The sequence below is a fragment of the Erinaceus europaeus genome, chromosome 18, assembly GCF_950295315.1.
Source record: "Erinaceus europaeus chromosome 18, mEriEur2.1, whole genome shotgun sequence".
Classification (NCBI taxonomy): Eukaryota; Metazoa; Chordata; class Mammalia; order Eulipotyphla; family Erinaceidae; genus Erinaceus; species Erinaceus europaeus.
Window position 1 is genome coordinate 60,930,814 of NC_080179.1, and position 15,924 is coordinate 60,946,737.

The window sequence follows — 15,924 nt, forward strand, 5'->3', positions numbered from 1 at the left end:
TTGAAACTGTACAGGAAGGGAAAGGAAGGCCGGGTATATGTTAATATACTTATCCTGATTTCTATCCATAATTCAACTAAATCTGGTTGCCTTAGGAGAAAAGTATATATACATACATATGTTTTCTTCTAAATCCTTTTTTACTCTAGTGTAATAAAATACAAGTGTGTATGCAGATTCATTTTATCACTGGGAATTGAAAATCTCTAATTTTCAAAGAAAGTTAGATGTAAAATGGCAGCAGTTTTCAGAGTTAAAGTTCCTTAAAAAGGAACTAAAAAATGCAGAACTTAACTGAAAAAGCCCTTAGGGATGATCTCTCCTATTACAGCTTCAGAAGCCTCATCTGCAAAGATGAAGTTACTTACCCAAGGTCACCCAGGTAGCCAGTGACAAAGTAATAGGCTCTGATATGAATCAATGCATTTTAGCATTACTGTTACAAAAAAATAACTTGAGTTCTGATCTCCATCTGGTTTCCTCATATATATATTTATTTATTTATACAGCCAATTTCTGCAAACATGTTCTATAATGATAATATGATGGTTATGGTTTAAAAACAGATAACAGCAGTAGCCTGACAGACTACAGCTTCTGCTATAGTTAAGCCAGATAAAAGGATTCACCATTTCAGGACTACTGACTGTAAACAGAGTTAAGTTTTTTCTGCTGTAAAATATTATGTTTGATAAATGTCACCACAAAACAGGAGCTAAAAACTTCACTGAGAAAAAATATATATATGCAGCAGTTATAAAGCCTAGTAGTAGCTAGAATATTATTCATCATGTGTATACACAGGGCATTTGGGCATTTGCTAATTTAAATGCAAACCTGGTCCCTGGCCTCAGGAAGGCCACTCTATTGTGGATAAACAGTCACAGAGTTGCAATAGAAGCTTGATGCATAGTCGTACGTGACTGGGAAAGACTGAACCAGATATTTTAACCTCTGGCCAGGTTTCCTGGGAGAGAGAGGGTAAAAGAGAGAATACTATGGAAAAGTGATCATTAGCTGGGTTAAGTACATTAGGAAAAAGTATTCCAGGCACAGCTATCAGGAGGTGAGAGTGGCAATAGCTCATAGAATATGGCAGAACATAGAATAGCATGAAACTAGTACAAATGAGAAGACAATGGTCTTCATTATAAGGGCAAATGAAAAATATGAATCTGTCTTTTAAAAATCATTTTATGAACTGGGGAGATAGCTTAATGGTTATGCAAAAGCATTTTCATGTCTGAGGCTCTAAGAGCAATACCAGCACCACCATAAGCCAGAGTTGAATAGTGCTCTGGGAAAAATTAAATAAAAGAAAAATACACACATACATAGTTTCACCACTCCAGGTCAATTATTCCAGGTAGAAAGAAGATGTAGGGTGAGGGAAAAAAACACTATAGCACTAAAGTTTCCCCCAGGCCTTGGTATTTCAATACAAATTTGGCTCTTGACCTTGGCAAAACATATCCCCTTCCAGGTGAACAATCTTGTTAACAAGTTTATATGTTCACCTACCCTGTAACTACCTTAATGATTTTAGAGAATCTGATTCAGGGGGAAAAAAAAACATCTCACATATCTTATCTGAAGAGTCTGCAAAGAATATGAGCTGGACAATACAAAGTGCAGGGAATTCAGTAAGAGCTTTTTATTAAAAAATCTTCTTTGTGCTTTTGTCTCTACATGCCATGGGATTTTTTTAAAAAAATGTTTACTTAACTTTTTCCTACTCTCTCCAGAAAATTGGCTCACTTGAAATACCCTTTGAAGTTCTAGACACCTGGAACTTCATATAACATATACTACGGTTCAGTGCGCATATATAACCCAGTTTCCTGCAGATGTCTTTGTGAAGCTTTCATATATATATTTTTTATGCTGTCTTGTTAAGTTGTCCTTTACGACAAAGAAGGAATCAATCGAGTACTTAGAAGAGTAGAGAGAAAACATCTTATCCTCTGTAATGTCCAATGTGCATTTAAAAATTATCACTCTCACATCTGCAGACATGACAAAATTACTTGCATCTGTTTTCTTTAAAATAAAAAAGTGACTATAAATAAAGTTCAGGATTTTTGAATAATAAAAATGATTTAGGTAATAAACAATAATAAATTTTTGAAATAGTCTCCAATATTTTCTGAATAAGAATGCTAAATATAATCAAAGCACATAATTTACTCTTTCTAGCCCTTCATATCAGTTATTACCTATTACTTTAGTAGTTATTACATAGCAATTAGTATGGTAATCTAATTCTGGTAAAAACTTTAAGGAAGTTTGCCAATTAACTGCTATGCAAATAACCTATGAGTTTTATTTTTTTTTGCTTTTTTTTTTAATCAATTAAATACACAGACAGGTGTGTTTTTGATGTACCATTTTCCTCTCCTACACGGTTTCTTTTTTAAAACAGAATGACCGTTTCTTTAGATACCTACTGTTCAATGAAGTAAATCTTTACTTATGTAGGTCTTTGAAGTGCATATGAAAAGTAGTTGCTTCCTGGAACATGATGGCAGAGGAGGACATAGTGGGGGTTGAATTGTTATGTTATGTGGAAAACTGGAAAATGTTATGCATGTACTAACTACTGTTTTTTGCTGTAAACCATTAATCTCCCAAGAAAGAAGTTAAAAAGAAAGGAAAGTAGTTGCTGCTTGAAGAAAGTTGGTACCTGGTTAGAAACCTGACTCTTTGTTCCTTCCTTTCTTCTTCCTTCCTCCCTCTCTCTCTCTCTCTATTTTTTTTTTTAATTTGAGAAAGAGAGAGAGAAAAATCACAGTACCAGATCTTCTGTCAGTTTCATATATCTTGAAGTTCGACTATCAGCATTATAAGGCACACACTATCCAGTGGTCCAACCTGATTTTTCTCTTTCTACATCTTTGACATGGATGTGATTTCTCTGAAAACACACTGATTTTCTACCAAAAGAATGCATTATTTAAAAAAGATGTTCAGGGGAGAGAGTAGCTCCCTAATATGGGGAAGGGGTATAAATATTGCTAACTGTAAACCCCATCAATTTGATTTGGTCTGGGGCCCATATTCAGCTTAGGAACCTATGTGACCTCTGCATCCCTGTAGATCTGAGCTCACATTCTGTGGTCATGAGTAGGAACATTCCAAGCTGCCCCAATATCGACCCATCTTCCTCAGGTGTAGCATAGAGTATGTTGTCCATCCTCCCTTTGGAAGATGGAACATTCTCTACCATTGTTGTTGATACAAATTGAGGGCAAGGTCCTATGGGGGGCCCACAAAGGGGTCTATTTTGTTGTTTCTAATAGAGATGACAGAGGGATTTACTCGAGGTCTAGACCCATCATGTCTATTTGGGAATCTCAGGACTCCCCGACTAGGGCCCCAACTGATGGGGTGGCCTGATAGTGACTAAAGAGTCATCATTAAAGTATGCCAGTCTCTTGCCCTTATTCAGCTTTTGCAGTCCTAGCTTTGCTAAGGTTAGCTTTGGAGTGAGTCAGAGAACTGTAATAGGAAGTAGGTGAGGAGGGTATCTAAGTCTAATTAGATACTATTTCATTAGAAACTTTATTCTGACTCACTGCAGACTATTTTGTACTTTTGTTTCAGGTATATATTTTGCTCTATTTTATGGATACATGTGAATATATGCTATATCTCACGGGACCATATTAGGGAGTTACTCTCTTTCCTGATCCAACTTTCTATCCCTTTTCCAGCCATGACATCACCTCCCCAGACAATAACTCAATAACTTGGAAACTTGGATACACCTGCATATCAGGTTTCAGGCTCAGACTAAAAAGACTAAAAAAAAGAAAAAATCAAAACAAAACACAACAACAACAAAAACTAGTATAGCTACAGGCCCTTTGAAATATAACTAAAATATGCCTACTAGCTGTCTACAAAATGGAGGAACCCCCCCCCCAACACTTCATCTGCACTATTCCAGCCTTTAAGTCCATGATTGCTCAACAATTTGTTTGGCTTTGTGTGTTAACTCTCTTCAGCCACCAGTTTCCAGATGCTAGCATGATGACAACCAGACTTCCCTGGACAGACAACCCCACCAATGTGTCCTGTAGCTCTGCTTCCACAGAGCCCCACCCCACTAGGGAAAGAGAGAGGCAGGCTGGGAGTATGGATCAACCTGTCAATGCCCATGTTCAGCAGAGAAGCAATTACAGAAGCCAAACCTTCCACCTTCTGTATCCCACAATGACCTTGGGTCCATACTCCCAGAGGGATAAAGACTAGGAAAGAAATCAGGGGAGGGGATGGAATAAGGAGATCTGGTGGTGGGAACTGTGTGGAGTTTATCCTATGATTTTGTTATGTCTCCTTTTTTAAATAAATAAAAAAATTTAAAAAATGTTTACCCTGGCTCAGTTCTTCTTTTCCCTTGTAATCATATATGTTATACTCCTGCCCCCATATACTTCAATCACTTCCAAACGTATTCCAAGGTTATATCTATCAATGAGTATCCTAAACATAACTATATTCTGGGCTCCTATTGACATTATTTTATGTAGTAATATCTCCCGGTGGAATTTAGGACAAACTATCCTCAAAATATGCTGCTTTGACATCTATATTATTTTCAGCCTAACTTACTTTTGAAACTCCTAGAACAAGTAAGACAATCAGACCCTTTGGTGCTTTGTGGAAAGTAGCAAATAAAGCTCCTTTACCAGGTCCCTACCAGTGTCAATAAGTAGAGAAATATTCTTATCCCTAGTGTCAGAATTTAGGGGACAAGAAGGATATATATATTCTGTTATTTCATTACTATGTTATTATCACAAGCCCAAATGTCTTTGTCTTATGAAGTCTACACAAATTCATTGTGTTCTTGTAAAATAGATACAAAATTGGATTGTTTTACTTAGTTCTTTAAAATTCTTATCTCTGGGGCCCTGTTTGTATACAGTTAAATTCCATTAAAATTTGTTTATCTCCTGTTAATATGTCTTTAGTTACAGGGTTGTCTCAGTCAAGAATCTAGGAGATTAAAGGGAAGATTATTTTCCTTTCCTTTCCAATATAATGCCTGGCGCCTGGGCATTATAGAATTTTTTGCCTGATAGTTCAAGTTCCCAAATCCAAACTCAGGCACCACAATAAACCAGAGCTAAGCAGCCCTCTGGATAATAAAAATAAGTGAGTAATAAAAATTCCATGGGCCCAGCAGGAATAGGACATTGAATTCTCAGACAAAAGATCCTGATCTTGTAGAGCTTGAAGAAATCATGTTAAGTGAAATAAACCAGAAAGATAAGGATGATATGAAATGATCTCACTTATAGAAGTTGTAAAAATAAGAACCAAAGGCAAAACACAAGACAGAACTTGGACTGGATTTGGTGTATTGCACTAAAGTAAAGGACTCCAGGATAAGGGGTAGGGGGTACAAAGTGTTCATATTCTGGAATGTGATGGCAGACAAAGACTTAGGTGAGGCATTAAACTGTTATGTGGAAAACTGAGAAATGTTACACATGTGCAAACTATTGTATGTTACTGTTGACTGTAAACCATTAATCCCCCCGATAAAGGAAATAGAAAAGATCCTGAGTTTGATTCACAGCATCACACATGCCAGAATAATATTCTTCTTCTCTTCCCAATTCTGCCCCTTGTTAATTACTAAATAATTATTTAACAATAGAGAAAAATCTCATCCTAATTTGGATATTTATTAAGTGCCAGCTTCTTAGGAGACTACATTTTACATCAGAGGCTTCACTGATTTTTTTTTTTTTTTTTGTAGACTAAAAGCTTTGTAAGCACAACAGACTGAGGGAAATGATTATTTATGACCCCTGTAAATGAAGTGAATGCTTTCATTTTTAATGCTTTCCTCAATCTATTAATTAATTAAGTTATTCTATAGAGACAGAGAGAAGCTGCAGCACTGCTCTGCTCACAAAGTTTCCCCCCCTGCAGGTAGAGACTGGGCGCTTGAACCCAGGTCCTTCTGAACTGTAACATGTATGCTCAACAAGGTGTGCCACCGCCTGGGCCCCAGGAGAGAAGACTTTTTAAATATAGACACTTGATTTGAGAATTGGGGTGTGTAGGTACCATTCCACTGGGCAATATCTTCAGACTTCCTTCTTAATAAAAAGTACATTCTTTTTATTTGAATCTAAGTCTATTTTCCTCTTAAATATACAGAATCATATCCAGAAACTAATGACATGTAATAAGCTTAGATTTGATAAAATGGTGTCATTTTACACAAGCAATATATTTTAAAAGTAGAAAGTTTTGCAGATTTGTAATGGAAATAAGTAGCTAAGACAGTTTAGAAGCTTAACTGATACATTTACATTGAATCCCATCTCTCATCTTTACTTTTGAGGAGAATTAATATTTTTGTAAAATAGATTTTTTTAAAGAAGCAAAAACTGTAATTAATCTTGATTTTTATTATGTGGATTCCAAGTACAAAGATTTCCAAAATCTGTTTATACGCTCAAGTGATTTCATAATGGCAGCTGGGCTTCAATTTCATAAAATGCTTACAATCTGATCTCTCTTCAGAAAGCTTTTTAATGTTACCTTTCTCCCTTCAATCCCCTGCTATGTAAAATAAATGCATACACATTAGGGTTCTGACCTGGTTAAGAGTTTGCTTTCTGAAGTACTATTTTTCACATAGGTAATAACAGTTTTATATATAAATTAACAAAGAGTAACTGTGACTTACCATTAGCCAGGAAACACTATGTAAGTTTGTAGACACTCTTTCAACCTGATTTAACTCCCTTAGTTATTACTCATTAAAACTCCATAATATTGACTGTCACTAGAGAGAAGCCAACTGTTATAAAGTATCCTGATCCATTTTTCTTTTACTATAACCACAGGGACAATTCTGTCATAACTGAAATATTAATAGATTTTGCTAAGTAGAATAGAAAAGACTTTAATAGACATAATCTTACCATCCTGCACCAGCATCATAATGATAATCTCACTTCAAATAAGTTCAGTAAAAGTGCAATGACATACCAAGGAGATTGGAGGCTGGGAAAAGTCTATCCTAACAGGAATGAATATTTATATCTGAAATGGTTTTGAATTTTTCATAGGTGGTGATGATAGAATACAGAGACATTAAATTGTTTTTTTTTTTGTGTGTGTGCAACATAACACAATATAGAAAGTTCTCCAGAATACTACTGAAAAAGGATAATAATAATAGTAATAGTAATAGTAATTATTATTTCAGAACATTGCTTGGCTTGGCTATTGGTGGTGTTGGTGATAGAAACCGGTCCTCTCATACACAAGAGGTGTGCTTACCACTGTACAATTTCCATAGCCCTAAACTGATTTCTTATTATTTAAAACATAAGTACCCTTGAATATGAAAGGACTGCATACATTATATTTTCTCCCTTTTTTTTTAGATATTGTAGCTTATGACATTACTATATGTTACATTGTGTTTGTTTTGTCTCGAAAAGTTTGTCTTCTTCCGGAAACAAACTCTACATGGGTTAAAGCGAATTCTGAAAAGCCTGCATCTCTGTTAATGTTTACAAGGTCAAGGTAAGATATGTTGGACTTGAACTCTCGGGCAATCAGATATACTTCTATTAGACTTGGAACTAGTATAGAAAAGCATCCAATCAGGGAGTTGGGCAGTAGCGAAGCAGTTTAAGAGCATGTGGCGCAAAGCACAAGGATCAGCATAAGGATCCCGGTTCAAGCCCCTGGCTCTCTACCTGCAGGGGAGTTGCTTTACAAGTGGTGAAGCAGATCTGCAGGTGTCTTTCTCTCCCCATCTCTGTCTTCCCCTCCTCTCTCCATTACTCTCTGTCCTATCTAACAACGATGACATCAATAACAACAATTTTTTTAAAAAGGCAACGAACGGGAAAATAAATATTTTAAAAAAAGAAAGAAAAGCATCCAATCAAAAAACAAACAACAACAACAAAACAGTGGAGTTGCCCTCATCCATCTACAATAACCAGATGGCAAAGCACAATGATCTGGAATGCAAAGTAAGAAATAATCAAGTTAGGGGTGGGGGCAGTGATTCACAGATATTACCAAGTGCAAGAACCTGGGTTCGAGTCCCCCAAACTCTACCTGTTAGGGACCACTTCATGAGAGGTGAAGCAGGTCTACAGGCGTCTTTCTCTCATTCTCTCTATCTTTCTGCCCTCTCTTAATTTTTCTCTGTCCTATCAAATTAAAAAAAAGGGAAAAAAAAAGAAAGGAAGGAAGGAAGGGAAGAAGGGAGGAAGGAAGGAGAGAAGGAAGGAAGGAAGGAAGGAAGGAAGGAAGGAAGGAAGGAAGGAAGGAAGGAAGGGAAGAAGGGAGGAAGGAAGGGAGGGAGGGAGGGAGGGAGGGAGGGAGGGATGGAGGAAGGGAGAGAGGAAGGGGGGAAAGAAGGAAGAAAAGGATCAAGTTGGTGTTGAGGAGGAAGTAGAAATGATAGACAGAAGATTAATGTCTTCTTACTTTTGAATCCTGAGAGACGTACTGTGCCCTTTTGTCTCTCAGACATGCACAGCTGTATTCACACATGTACATACACACACACACACACACACACACACACACACACACAGAGTGTATGTGCCACATACCCTTACTTAAATTACTTGTTTTAACTGGTTTCTGTCATTAACCAAATAACTGAAAATTCTTGAAAATGCTCTTTATTTATTATTATTTCTTAAATACATGAACTCATTTAAAATGAATTTCATGAGCAAACCACTTTATTTTTAATCTGTATGATGCAGCAGTTATATAGCATTGTCCTTCATTCTAATTTTTATAGTTTTATGAGGCTCTGGGGATTAAACATAGGGCCCAAGATATGGAAGACAGACACTTTACTCATAAAGCCACCTTCCCCATTGTCTTAATTTCAAATTTTATTTACCATTAGATAAAAAAAAACATGTCTTATGTCTCCTTTTAAATATGCAATGACTTCTTTTAATCTCAGACTTATATTGTTGAACATCTTCATTACCATTGTCCTTATGCTTTATTTTTATGTCTTAAAGATAACATTTAAACTTTCATAATGCCCTATCATCTTTACTTTCTACTGTATTTTAATGAGCAAGATATTGATGTCTTCATGGATAATGTACTGCAGTAGCATTTTGTCACCTAGGCCCTCAGAGGCCTCAAGAGATACATTTTCCCTGCAAACATATTTTATGCATAGAGAATAGTTGATTGTAAAAATGTTAGAGTTGACCTTTAATAACCCCACTCTATAACTACCTCTCAGGGCCTAGTATCATTTCTACATAACTGAATATAATTACATACAGAGAATTATTGCACTGAGTCTGTGATTGATACTAATTTTCGTCTATCTTTTTGGATATCTTTCTCAATAATTTATCCATGCAACTGAAATTGGGAGAAATAAAAACATAGAAACAAAATTAATTTATTACCTTTGTAGTTCATTTTACCCATTCCTTATAACTATCCCTTTTGTTTTTTTACTCATAACTAAAATAGCATCTTAAACTCAGTTGTTAAGCTTTTTTTTTTCTCATTTCTTATATGTGTCATCGCAAAGTTGTACAAAATTCAATGAACTTCATCAGTCTCATAAATCTTATTTATAGTAGTATCAAAGGCCTTGGCCGAGAGCTAAGCTATAAGCCATATTTTACAAGCGACTAACTCCACAATATTGTTTCAGTCTGTTTTCTTCCATCTCTGGCCACTTTGAATTAAGTGAAGGAGAAATGTGGTGATAAGATACCAGCAGATTTTGTACATATTTGTTTTCAACAGCTGAAGTACACAGTATCTGCCACAGCCCTCACCAAGAGGCAGAGACACTTCCCAGGAAGATTCTACTCAGTTGATGAGCATAGATGGATTGCTTATATGCTGACCCCCCAGCACATTGAGACTCATAGAAATGCACTGAATCTGGTTCATTTCTACCCACTTCAGTTCTTTCACTCATGATGACTGTAGAATTTTAAAAAGGTCTACTTGTCTGCTACTGCTCCATTCCTTTTTTCCTTCTTAGACTTTCTCTCTGCAAGGCATATCTCTTTACACAAATCTTAATCCTATGTCACCTAACATTCTAGAATCTAAACTGACCCTTTGAAGAAACATAGCTAAATGCCATAATTTATATAAAGCCAAACAAAAAAAGGATGTAATTGATTCAAAATAAACATTTCCCATGGTGATTAGAATACTGTAAGTACTAGGTTTATATACAGACACACAGCTATTCAGCTAGAAGGAAAAATAAATAAAAAAAAATGATTTCAGATTTTTTTACTAAAGAACAATGAAGTAAGTTCACATCTACTGACCTACAACTTTGGGGGGAGGGACGGACAGCACTGATGATTGAAAGCCTTGACTCCTTTCCTTATGTGTAATTTTTGTGAAGATATGTCATCACGCCAACCTCAGTTTATTCATTTGTGTAAAATGACTACAGATGTTGACAGATGTTGTACACTGACAAGGTATTATTTTAAGTCCATATTTGAAAATGAGTTCAAATAATTTACTTGGTGAATTTTTGGAAGTTAGATATTGGTTATTTTAAGCAAACTGACCTTGAGTTAGAGTACATTATCATTACATCATCAACAAGAGATGTAGCACCTATCTTATGGACTTTTAAACTTTCAAAACTAAAAGAATTTACTAGTGGGTAGGCGTAGATTGCATAGTTATGCAAATAGAATTCTCATGCCTGAGGCTCCAAAGTACAACTCCCCCCAAATACACATACACTTACACACCACACCACCATAAGTCAGAGCTGAGCAGTGCTTTGGGGAAACAACAACAAAATCTATTAGCAAGCTGAAACTGTTATGTCTGGTCAAGGTTAGTTTGCTGATCTAAACAAGCTCACCAAAGACACTTTCCTCTGTCACACATAACTGCTCTTGGTCAGTGCAACAACCTCTGGAAAAGGAAAATGTCTATTCCTGATATATAGAAACTATTCTTTATGGGTAGTGATACAAGTCACACAACTGTTTTTAATGCCACATTCACAAAGACATATGCGGTTGCCCACATTGTCAATACTAATGCTATTGCTCACTCATACAGACTCCACACTGAGCCATGAAAGCCATCAGCAGATACCTTTCAATTGGAAAGTGTGACTCCACCAAGAAGCAAATTATATAAAGGAACATCTTACCTAAATTGAGGTTTTATATCTTTCATCATCCCTTTGCCTTGAACAACTTACAAGTGTGACTAATCTACCATCGTTTTGGATTATTATGTGATTTAATTATTGATCTAGTAAGAGACATCTTGAGTATCCTATGGCCTGTGCATCAAGATCATGATCTCTGCAGTGTAGTGAATGAATCATTAACAAAAACTATCTGTCTCTGAGAACAATTTGCTTCTGATTAAAAAAAAAAAATCAGGGGGCATACATACATAATGGATAGTACTAATTATCATAAAAATAATGAATATTTAATAGTGCTCACTATTGAATTAAAATGTGATTTAACACAAAACATAATGTCAGATCTAGAATTTTCCATATAACGTACTGATGTTTTGAGAGTTTCTTAACTTATAAAGCATTCACTTACATTTCTTGAAAGCAAGCATATGGACAGTTATTCCAACCTTATTTATTATAGAATATAAAAATGAATAAATCATGCACTAGGAAAACCGCTGATGAGCACTGAAGACAATCATAATATTAAATACTAACTACTGGTTATAAATATGATTGTCAAGCAATATTTACTATGTCAAAAATAATCCTAAAAGTAAACATAAAATGCAAAAGTAATAATGTAATAACAATAGCAGTGTCTAAAATTCTACCTTATTTTTAAAAATATTATAAAAGGATGGGAGGGATGGGAAAAATGAAAAGCCACTTGTTTTTGTCTTCACCAGGGCAACACCACCATGGGATGACTATTTTAGAGAGAGGAAGATAGAGAAAGAGAGAGAGAGAGACCAGATCACCAAAGCTTGGTGGGATCAAGTCACTCATATCACAAAGGAGGACAATATCCAAATATTTTATTTTGCCAGCCCAAAATTATTGTTTTTTTCCAACTCCAATATTGCTTTACTGAAGAAATATCTATTTGTCTTTGCTCTTAGAAAGGTACATTTCGGGAGTCGGGCAGTAGCGCAGTGGGTTAAGCGCAAGGACCAGCGTAAGGATCCCGGTTCCAGCCCCTGGCTCCCCACCTGCAGAGGAGTCGCTTCACAGGTGGTGAAGCAGGTCTGCAGGTGTCTGTCTTTCTCTCCCCCTCTCTGTCTTCCCCCTCCTCTCTCCATTTCTCTCTGTCCTATCCAACAACAACCACATCGATAACAAGATAACAACAACAATAATAACTACAACAACAATAAAAAGACAAGGGCAACAAAAGGGAAAATAAATAAATAAAAAAGAAAATTAAAAGTAATTGAATTAAATTATGGAGTATTTAGTAGAAGAAAATTATGTCAAGTCTACCCAAAAACCTTTCTTCCTCCCAAAAATGCAGAGAGTGACGAAACAAAACCAAAATTTCCTGAGTGTACTAGAAAAGTGAAAAAAAAAAAAGGTACATTTCCTTCTTCTTCTTCTAGCGTTTGCCCTTCTTCCGTAGCCAGTCAACAGCGTCAGGTTGAGCCTGATGTAAAGTTTCGAGACCTCCTTTCCTAAAGATACATATCAGTATATTTCACCTTCAACCAAACCATCATTTTTATCCACCACAGGGACTTAGTTTCTCAACTGCCTCTTTCTAAGCAATCCTGCTTGCCCCCTTCTAAATCTCTGAATCAGCTGCCACAGCCTATGGACCATTAAGGAGTCCCCCTATATTGTCCTGTAGTTTGTTATTTTGATTCCCTCTATAAGATATATCAAACATGGAGACTCTTCAAAAGATTACATCTCTTTTACTGATGATTAGAGAAACCACTGAATATAAGCTGCAGACTAAAAGCAACACACGGAAGGTAAATAATCCAAAACCAAAAAAGAAAATTAATTCAAAAGCATATTCTGAGGAAAAATTCTCATGTTATTACTACTTCCATTCAGAATATATAATTATTGGTAAATAATTTATTATATAAGCAAATTATAAGTATATTTTGCAAACAATAAGCAAGCATATTTTATTAGTATCTCAATCACTACAAACCAGAGCTGGGTAGTGCTCTGAGCTCTCTTCATGCATCTTTCTCTAGGTATCTTTCTCATTAAAAATAAAATACATTTTAAAAAGAGGTATATTCCAAAAAAAAAAAAGTCATACATCAGAAAAGGTAACAGCAGCAAATGGTGGAGAGGGTGTGGGGTCAAAGGAACCCTCCTGCACTGCTGGTGGGAATGTAAATTGGTCCAACCTCTGTGGAGAACAGTCTGGAGAACTCTCAGAAGGCTAGAAATGGACCTACCCTATGACCCTGCAATCCCTCTCCTGGGGATATATACTAAGGAACTCAATACACCCATCCAAAAAGATCTGTGTACACATATGTTCTTGGCAGCACAATTTGTAATAGCCAAAACCTGGAAGCAACCCAGCTGTCCAACAACAGATGAGTGGCTGAGCAAGTTGTGGTATATATACACAATGGAATACTACTCAGCTGTAAAAAATGGTGACTTCACCGTTTTTAGCCGATCTTGGATGGACCTTGAAAAAATCATGTTGAGTGAAATAAGTCAGAAACAGAAGGATGAATATGGGATGATCTCACTCTCAGGCAGAAGTTGAAAAACAAGATCAGAAAAGAAAACACAAGTAGAACCTGAAATGGAATTGGCATATTGCCCCCAAGTAAAAGACTCTGGGGTGTGGGTGGGTGGGTGGGGAGAATACAGGTCCATGAAGGACGATAAATGACATAGTGGGGGTTGTACTGTTAAATGGGAAACTGGGGAATGTTATGCATATACAAACTATTGTATTTACTGTTGAATGTAAAACATTAATTCCCCAATAAAGAAATAAATTAAAAAAAAAAACACTTTTCCTCACTCCAATGGACATAGCAGTGTAGAATAGAACACAAACTTGCAAAGGTGAAGTTCAGTTCCCTTCACCTCATATATCTATATGAGACTCCAAAGTACAACTCCCCCCAAATACACACACACACACACACCACACCACCATAAGTCAGAGCTGAGCAGTGCTTTGGTGAAACAACAACAAAATCTAATAGAATTTACTAGCAAGCTGTCTGGTCAAGTTTAGTTTGCTATATATGCTCTGGTTCTTATTTCACATATACTATCTTCGAATCATTAAATAAATGTATATAATGAAAACAAAACTCCCTTTAGTTTATTAGTTGTTAGACCCGAAACTAATTAACACTAATAGTGTTACTGAGGAAAAACCCCTGGCTCTAAGTATGTAAAGTATAGCCTCCCTATGCCTACTAAATACCTAATTCCACAAAAATTCACACAGGTTTTACTTTATAAGCACCTTTTTTTAAATTCAGAAACTTAGTCATATTTAAGTGTGAATTTATTATACATACATGCATTTAAGACTTAATCAGGCTCTTAGCTATTAACAAAAAGGAAACTGCTTGTCCATGTGACCATCATATAATTTGGCAAACAATTTGCTATATATTATAAGCAAGTGGCATATTTTTTCAAGGCTCCACACAACCATAAACCAGAGCTGAGCAGTGCTGAACTCAGTCTGAGCAGTGCTGAGCCTGTTTGTGCGTGTGTATAATATTTACATATTAGAACTAAATTGCTATGAGTGACATAACCTATAATTAATTCCATAACTTTGCAGGATTTATAGTGGGAATGTAAACATAGAGGAGGGTGACTTGCTGTATCTCTTTATATCATTCTTTCACAACTCATAATAAGGATATCTCTTTAATTTAATTCAGTAGAATTTAGGAGATTTATTTCTAAAGCATGTAAGAAGACAATATAACTCTCATCCCTATGAAATAATCATTTTAAGTTCTAACCATAAAATTAGAACTCAGCTAATTCAAGATGTGAAAGCAAAATAAAGTAACTTCACTATTAAAAGATCTCTGTGAAGGAGTTATGTGGTTAAAGTGCACATATGTATGTTTAAATCTATATATTGATTTTACCTGTAGTTCAGTGTAATGATACTTTTTAAAATATTTATTTCCCCTTTTGTTGCCCTTTTTATTATTCTTGTTGTAGTTATTCTTGTTGTTAATATTGATGTCATCAGTGTTAGATAGGACAGAGAGAAATGGAGAAAGGAGGGGAAGACAGAGAGGGGGAGAGAAAGATAGACACCTGCAGACCTGCTTCACCTCCTGTGAAGTGACTCCTCTGCAGGTGGGGAGCTGGAACCTTATGCTGGTCCTTGGCTTCACGCCATGTGCACTTAACCCACTGCGCTCCCGCCCGACTCCTGATACTTTTATTATAATCACTATTTGTCATTTTCATTAAACAAAATGCTTTCTCATATTCAATTATAATTCTTTAGAATCTAAACTTTTTATAGGTGGATTTTAACATAGAAATTTATCTCAGTTTTAAAATAAAACCTCTAAAAACAAGTTTGAATTATAATTCTAGTTGTATAAATTATTTTCAAAGATTCATATAATTTTTAAATTTATTTTTTATTTAAGAAAGGATAAATTAACAAAACCATATTTTTAAACTGACACTTTAATTTAGAGATTAATTTTAAAGAGTGTTTTTTTCTAATACTTAATTTAGAATAAAAAAATGGTTTTGGGGGCTGGGTGGTGGCACACCTGGTTGAGCGCACACATTGCAGTGCAGTAGGATCCAGGTTTGAGCCCCTGTCCTCACCTGCAAGGGGAAATCTTCATGAGTGGTGAAGCAGTGCTGCAGGTGTCTCTGTCTTTCTCCCTCTCTATCTCCCTTTCCCTCTTGATTCCTGGCTGTCTCTA

The 15,924-nt window shown here is 35.8% G+C and overlaps 1 protein-coding gene across 1 annotated transcript in view; it reads right to left on the reverse strand.

Moving 5' to 3' along the window:
* Positions 1-15,924, reverse strand: part of LRP1B (LDL receptor related protein 1B) — a 1,816,831-nt gene that overhangs the window by 1,577,110 nt on the left and 223,797 nt on the right. The gene's annotated exons all lie outside the window — the stretch shown is intronic.